The sequence below is a fragment of the Urocampus carinirostris genome, unplaced genomic scaffold, assembly GCF_059441175.1.
Source record: "Urocampus carinirostris isolate Australia breed hairy pipefish unplaced genomic scaffold, RoL_Ucar_1.0 HiC_scaffold_51, whole genome shotgun sequence".
NCBI lineage: Eukaryota > Metazoa > Chordata > Actinopteri > Syngnathiformes > Syngnathidae > Urocampus > Urocampus carinirostris.
Genome location: NW_028283158.1, coordinates 87501 through 95385, shown reverse-complemented (window position 1 = coordinate 95385; position 7885 = coordinate 87501). Strand labels below are relative to the sequence as shown.

Sequence of the window (7885 nt, the reverse complement as noted above, 5' to 3'; positions counted from 1 at the left end):
TCAGGTTTTTGTTTCTTTTAAAGGCTGAGATGATTTTGTAATCTTGGATTATGCTTGTGTTCTGTAGTGTCTGATTTATATTTTGTCCATTCATTCAGACGGGTCCATGTATTTTCAGCGACAGCCGCAGTACCGCCAAAATCCATGCAGCGGCGCTGAATTTATGGCCTCCGAAAGGCCCATTCATTCAGACGGGTCCATGTATTTTCAGCGACAGCCGCAGTACCGCCAAAATCCATGCAGAGGCGCTGAGTTTATGGCCTCCGAAAGGCCCATTCATTCAGACGGGTCCATGTATTTTCAGCGACAGCAGCAGTACCGCCAAAATCCATGCAGCGGCGCTGTATTTATGGCCTCCGAAAGGCCCATTCATTACCAACGGGGCTGCAGTAGCATCCCGCGGCCACGCAGGGGCAGATATTGTGAGGGAATTACATGGTAGTGGACGGAGCGCCCATGCATTTCCAATGGGAGTGCAGTACCTCAAAAATCCGCTCCAAGCCACCGAACTTGAGGGCCCGACGTTCCCTCAACACTAGCCCAGTGCAATCGACATTTCGTTCTGTGTACATTGTTACACAGAATGACAATACAAGGGAATTATTATTATTATTATTATTATTATGTATTCAGCCACTAGTGGCGGGCACAATACCCCAAACACTGGCCCGGCGCTGGCTGAGTTTATGGCCTCTGAAAGGCCCATACATTCAGACGGGTCCATGTATTTTCAGTTTTCCGTAGCAGGTGTGATTGTTTGTTTAATTAGGTAGTTTGTGTTGGTGACGGTGTTCCTAACTGTGGTGGCTTGTTTGTAGAATGTGGGGCCCTGCGTTTGTGTTATGTTGATTTCTGGTAATTTACTTTTTACTAAGTAGTCTTTCAGGTTTTTGTTTCTTTTAAAGGCTGAGATGATTTTGTAATCTTGGATTATGCTTGTGTTCTGTAGTGTCTGATTTATATTTTGTCCATTCATTCAGACGGGTCCATGTATTTTCAGCGACAGCCGCAGTACCGCCAAAATCCATGCAGCGGCGCTGGATTTATGGCCTCCGAAAGGCCCATTCATTCAGACGGGTCCATGTATTTTCAGCGACAGCCGCAGTACCGCCAAAATCCATGCAGAGGCGCTGAGTTTATGGCCTCCGAAAGGCCCATTCATTCAGACGGGTCCATGTATTTTCAGCGACAGCAGCAGTACCGCCAAAATCCATGCAGCGGCGCTGTATTTATGGCCTCCGAAAGGCCCATTCATTACCAACGGGGCTGCAGTAGCATCCCGCGGCCACGCAGGGGCAGATATTGTGAGGGAATTACATGGTAGTGGACGGAGCGCCCATGCATTTCCAATGGGAGTGCAGTACCTCAAAAATCCGCTCCAAGCCACCGAACTTGAGGGCCCGACGTTCCCTCAACACTAGCCCAGTGCAATCGACATTTCGTTCTGTGTACATTGTTACACAGAATGACAATACAAGGGAATTATTATTATTATTATTATTATTATGTATTCAGCCACTAGTGGCGGGCACAATACCCCAAACACTGGCCCGGCGCTGGCTGAGTTTATGGCCTCTGAAAGGCCCATACATTCAGACGGGTCCATGTATTTTCAGTTTTCCGTAGCAGGTGTGATTGTTTGTTTAATTAGGTAGTTTGTGTTGGTGACGGTGTTCCTAACTGTGGTGGCTTGTTTGTAGAATGTGGGGCCCTGCGTTTGTGTTATGTTGATTTCTGGTAATTTACTTTTTACTAACTAGTCTTTCAGGTTTTTGTTTCTTTTAAAGGCTGAGATGATTTTGTAATCTTGGATTATGCTTGTGTTCTGTAGTGTCTGATTTATATTTTGTCCATTCATTCAGACGGGTCCATGTATTTTCAGCGACAGCCGCAGTACCGCCAAAATCCATGCAGCGGCGCTGGATTTATGGCCTCCGAAAGGCCCATTCATTCAGACGGGTCCATGTATTTTCAGCGACAGCCGCAGTACCGCCAAAATCCATGCAGAGGCGCTGAGTTTATGGCCTCCGAAAGGCCCATTCATTCAGACGGGTCCATGTATTTTCAGCGACAGCAGCAGTACCGCCAAAATCCATGCAGCGGCGCTGTATTTATGGCCTCCGAAAGGCCCATTCATTACCAACGGGGCTGCAGTAGCATCCCGCGGCCACGCAGGGGCAGATATTGTGAGGGAATTACATGGTAGTGGACGGAGCGCCCATGCATTTCCAATGGGAGTGCAGTACCTCAAAAATCCGCTAGAGGGCCCCGAACTTGAGGGCCCGGCGTTCCCTCAAGTGCCGATTTTATACCCCCTTCTCCAGCCGACAGCCAGAATTATATTAGGGACTCGCAATTTTGAGAGGTGAGCACCAGGGCTAATCAGCGGCCACCCGTGACCATTGAGTCCGACAGAGCAGAGGCTAGGGGCGGCCTCGCATCTCGCAATTACCGAGGGAAGATGCCGGTTCTCGAAAAATTTCTAAGTTTTTCAAATTTTAAAGTATTGAAGTATTTAGGGCGCTTCCCGCGGCCCTGGCTTTTGCATGTACCCCTCTAAGCTCCGGTTCTCGAAAAATGTCTAAGTTTTTCAAACTTTAAAGTATTGAAGCCGGACTTCCGCGGAGGCTGACAGGGGGCCTCCATCGAAGCACCCTTCACCCCCGGGTGAGCCGGCGTCGGCCCACGGGCCTGCCGGTTCCCCAACTGAGCGATTGGCACACGAGACCCGCCTCGGAGGGCCCACGTCGGCCGGCGCAAGCCGGTGTTCGGGCGTGCGGCTCCTCCGGCTTTGCGGGTCAAGCTCCAGCGCCGAGGATACTAGGCAAACGTTGGGCCCCCCCGAGCCGAGTGGATACCCGCCTCAGAAAGAGCTGGGGCGGTACGTACGGACGGCCTCACTAAGAGGGAACGGAAGCTACTAAAGCACACGTATAACTGTCCGATGTGCGAACGAAAGTGAGGCCGGACGAATCCGATACGAGTTACGAGTGAGGCGGGATCCACGGCTGGCACTCGCGGGGCCCTCTTGCGAAACCATGCCTCGGCGTGAACCTTTTGGCGGCAGAACCAAGACGAACCGAGGTCGAGCTTCCGTCTCGAGCCACACCCAGACGTCCGACCGTCGCGGAGCCCGACGCCACGCGTGCTAGGGCTCCGCGCGAAACATCGTTTCACGACACCCGCTCGTCAGCCCGTCCGAACGTATACGAGTGTCGCGCGGCCCCCCGGGCCCGGCTGTAGCCACAGCCTCGTCCCGGACCAGGGCCGCACCGCCACCAGCAGCGCCCCCCCGGCGGCAGACGCACTCTGGTTGATCCTGCCAGTAGCATATGCTTGTTTTCAAGATTAAGCCATGCATGTCTAAGTACGAATGGCCAGTACAGTGAAACTGCGAACGGCTCATTAAATCAGTTATGGTTCCTTTGATCGCTCCACCGTTACTTGGATAACTGTGGCAAATCCAGAGCTAATACATGCAAACGAGCGCCGACTCGCGGGCGGGGCTCCGGCCTCGCCCCGGGGACGCGTGCATTTATCAGACACAAAAACCCACGCGGTGTCCGGCGGGCGGGGGCTCAGCCGTCGCGCGCGTCCCCCGCGTCCGGCCTCCGCCTCTCCGGGCGGGGGCGTAAGCGGCGCGGGCGGCTCCGCGCGCGCCGGTCCTCGTTCCGCCGGCCCGGCCCCCCCTTTGTGTTGACTCAGGATAACCTCGTGCCGATCGCTCGCCCACCCGAGGCGGCGACGACTCATTCGAATGTCTGCCCTATCAACTTTCGATGGTAGACTCTGCGCCTACCATGGTGACCACGGGTAACGGGGAATCAGGGTTCGATTCCGGAGAGGGAGCATGAGAAACGGCTACCACATCCAAGGAAGGCAGCAGGCGCGCAAATTACCCACTCCCGACACGGGGAGGTAGTGACGAAAAATAACAATACGGGACTCGTTCGAGTCTCCGTAATTGGAATGAGCCGAACACAAACCCATCGGCCAGCATCCATTGGAGGGCAAGTCTGGTGCCAGCAGCCGCGGTAATTCCAGCTCCAATAGCGTATTTTAAAGTTGCTGCAGTTAAAAAGCTCCTAGTTGGACCCCGGGACGCGAGCTGACGGTCCGCCGCGAGGCGTGCATCCGTCTGTCCCAGCCCCTGCCTCTCGGCAAAAGCCCCCGTGATGCCCTTCGCTGGGTGTCACTCGCGGGGCCCGAAGCGTTTACTTTGAGGAAATTAGAGTGTTCAAAGCAGGCCACACGGCCGCCCCTGCATATCGCAGCTGGGAATAATGGAATAGGACTCCGGTTCTATTTTGTGGGTTGTCATGAACTGGGGCCATGATTAAGAGGGACGGCCGGGGGCATTCGTACTGCGCCGCTAGAGGTGAAATTCTTGGACCGGCGCAAGACGGACGAGAGCGAAAGCATTTGCCAAGAATGTTTTCATTAATCAAGAACGAAAGTCGGAGGTTCGAAGACGATCAGATACCGTCCTAGTTCCGACCATAAACGATGCCGACTCGCGATCCGGCGGCGTTATTCCCATGACCCGCCGAGCAGCACCCGGGAAACCGACCAAGTGTCTGGGTTCCGGGGGGAGTATTGTTGCAAAGCTGAAACTTAAAGGAATTGACGGAAGGGCACCACCAGGAGTGGAGCATGCGGCTTAATTTGACTCAACACGGGAAACCTCACCCGGCCCGGACACGGAAAGGATTGACAGATTGAAGGCTCTTTCTCGATACCGTGGGTGGTGGTGCATGGCCGTTCGTAGTTGGTGGAGCGATTTGTCTGGTTAATTCCGATAACGAACGAGACTCAAACATACTAAATAGTACCGCGGCCCCCCGCGCGGTCGGCGGCAGAAAACTTCTTAGAGGGACAAGTGGCTCTCAGCCACACGAGAATGAGCAATAACAGGTCTGTGATGCCCTTAGATGTCCGGGGCTGCACGCGCGCCACACTGAGCGTATAAGCGCGTCGTCTATCCCCGCGCCGGCAGGCGCGGGTAATCCTATGAACCCCGCTCGTGACAGGGCCTGGGGATTGCAATTATTTCCCACCAACGAGGAATTCCCAGTAAGCGCGGGTCATTAGCCTGCGTTGATTAAGTCCCTGCCCTTTGTACACACCGCCCGTCGCTACTACCGATCGGATGGCTTAGTGAGGTCCTCGGATAGTCCCCGCCGGGGCCGGCCCCGGCTCCGGCGGTGTGCCAGAAGACGGTCGAACTTGACTATCTAGAGGAAGTAAAAGTCGTAACAAGGTTTCTGTAGGTGAACCTGCAGAAGGATCATTAACGTACGAGCGGCAGCAGATCCGCCTCGGTACACCCCCGACGAGCCAGACGCCGAGGGCGGCGGGTCGTCGCAGGCGGAGGAAGAGGGTAGACCGGGACGGGACGGGACGGGGGGCGCGGCGCGGGTCACTCCCGGGCCGCGCGTCGGAGCGAGTTCGGCGGGCGCCACGCGGCGCGGCGCGACGCGAGAAAAGGCGGCGGGCGATGTCGCGCTACCTCCGTGCGAGCGGGGTAGCGCGCTCGTCCGACGACCCCAGTAGCGCGGCGCGGCGCGACGACAGGCGACCGCCAGCGACGGGCGAAAGGCGGCGGCCGTGCGCGGGACCCCCGTAACCGGGGAATCCCCCTCTGCCGACGACCCTAGCTCGGCGCGGTTCTCGCGCTTCCGGCGCGCGCTTCCGGGGCGGCACTCGCCTCGACGACCTCCCGTCCTTTAAAGGTAACGGTTCGGGCCGGCGCCCCGGCGTCCGTCCGCCCGTCGGTGTCGCGTGTCCGTGCGGCGCGGGGCTGCTCTCGGCGAGGGTCGCCGAGCAAGCGGATCCCCGCACGGATCACAACGGCCGTATGGCGGCGGCGTCGGGACGCCCGCCCGAGACGAAGGTTCAGGGCGACGAAACGGTGCTCCCACCGGCTACCTTTTTCCCCGGCCAAACGCGTCCGTCGGCCGGAGCCCTCGAGGGGCCGCGTAGCGCGCGCGTGGGCCGGCCCCCGGACACCGGAGTCCCTCCCGGGGCTCCGGACACCGGGGGTTCGGTTCCGCGCGGTCCGCCGCGGTCTCCTCTGTCCATCCATAGTCCGGGCAGGCCGCGGCCGGGTCGGGGGCCAGTCCCCCCTCGGTGTCAGCGCGGTCGCGCCGCCCTTGTAAACCAAACCCACTCGCTGACGGGTAGCAACACCCAAAGCGTCGCTTCGCGGCGCGGCGGGGCTTCCAAGTCGGATGGCCTTCCGGGGTCCGGGTAGGAGACGCCGGGGGCCGGCCTCAGCGCCGAGCCCCCGACCTACCCGGCGAGTCCGGTCGCCGAGTCGTGTCAGGCCCGAGCGGGAGACGCCGGGCGCCGGCCTCAGCGCCGAGCGCCCGACCTACCCGGGCCGACGCACGTCTCGGGCGCCGTCGCGGCCCCGAGCGGGAGACGCCGGGCGCCGGCCTCAGCGCCGCGCGCCCGACCCGCTCGGCTCGTCGCGGCGTCGCGCGTATCGCGCCCGTCGGTAACCGCGCCGCGGGTTAGGGGCTCGCTCGCGGGAGCGACCGAACGGCACCCGCGGCGCGTTCGTCTCCGGTACAAACCCTGTCGTGAATTTGTCTCCGATCGTCCCGGGCGGACGTAAAAGGGCCCAAACGTACGACTCTTAGCGGTGGATCACTCGGCTCGTGCGTCGATGAAGAACGCAGCTAGCTGCGAGAACTAATGTGATTTGCAGGACACATTGATCATCGACACTTTGAACGCACATTGCGGCCCCGGTTTTACCCCGGGGCCACGCCTGTCTGAGCGGCGCTTTCCAATCGATCGGACGCGGGCCGGGCCCTCCGCGACATTCCGCCGGTCCGTCCGGCGGGTGGCGCGAGAACCCGGTCCGCGCGGGCGAGGCTCGGGCCCTCCGCGACATTCCGCCGGTCCGCCCGGCGGGTGGCGCGCGACCCGTGTCCCCGCCCACTCCGCGGCTGGGGTTTCGCAGGGACCCCCGTCCCTTCGTACCCTCAAATACAGACTCGGGCGGCGCTCCGTGTCCGTCCGCCCGTCGGTGTCGCGCGTCCGCGCGTCCGGAGGTGCTTCTCGGCTGCCGGTGAGTACGGCTGGTACTTAGCATACCGAGAAGGTGCTCCGCGCGCGCGGCTCCGCGCGGCGGCCCGTATGGCGGCGGCGCTCGGCGCCCTCCTCAGGTAAAGGTCCCGGTCGGCGCCTCGGCGTCCGTCCGCCCGTCGGTGTCGCGTGTCCGTGCGGCGCGGGGCTGCTCTCGGCGAGGGTCGCCGAGCAAGCGGATCCCCGCACGGATCACAACGGCCGTATGGCGGCGGCGCCGGTCCCGGCGCCGGCCCCGACCGCACAGCTCTACGCGCACGCCCTCAGATCAGACGAGACGACCCGCTGAATTTAAGCATATTACTAAGCGGAGGAAAAGAAACTAACCAGGATTCCCTCAGTAGCGGCGAGCGAAGAGGGAAAAGCCCAGCGCCGAATCCCCGCCCTGCGGTAGGGCGAGGGAAATGTGGCGTACGGAAGGCCGCTTTAGCCCGGCGCCGCTCGGGGGCCCGAGTCCTTCTGATAGAGGCTCAGCCCAGGGACGGTGTGAGGCCGGTAGCGGCCCCCGGCTCGCCGGGGCGAGGCCTTCTCGGAGTCGGGTTGCTTGTGAATGCAGCCCAAAGCGGGTGGTAAACTCCATCTAAGGCTAAATACTGGCACGAGACCGATAGTCGACAAGTACCTTGAGGGAAAGTTGAAAAGAACTTTGAAGAGAGAGTTCAACAGGGCGTGAAACCGTTAAGAGGTAAACGGGTGGGGCCCGCGCAGTCTGCTCGGGGGACTCAACCCGGCGGCGCCAGGGCGGCCGGTCGGTCGGCGCGGCGGTCGCGTCCCGTCCCCGGTTCCCGCT

General features: G+C 59.9%; 3 non-coding genes across 3 annotated transcripts in view; all 3 read left to right on the top strand.

The window, feature by feature from the left end:
* The first annotated feature begins 3306 nt into the window (after positions 1-3306).
* Positions 3307-5293, top strand: LOC148345374 (18S ribosomal RNA). The gene has a single exon (XR_015848635.1). It is a non-coding gene; the product is annotated as an 18S ribosomal RNA (ribosomal RNA).
* A 1342-nt stretch (positions 5294-6635) lies between these two features.
* LOC148345373 (5.8S ribosomal RNA) lies at positions 6636-6789 on the top strand. Its single transcript, XR_015848647.1, has one exon. It is a non-coding gene; the product is annotated as a 5.8S ribosomal RNA (ribosomal RNA).
* A 564-nt stretch (positions 6790-7353) lies between these two features.
* The window catches only part of LOC148345372 (28S ribosomal RNA), a 4529-nt gene continuing 3997 nt past the window's right edge, over positions 7354-7885 (top strand). Inside the window, exon 1 of the ribosomal RNA XR_015848643.1 lies at positions 7354-7885. This exon is cut by the window's right edge and continues 3997 nt beyond it. This is a non-coding gene — a ribosomal RNA (28S ribosomal RNA).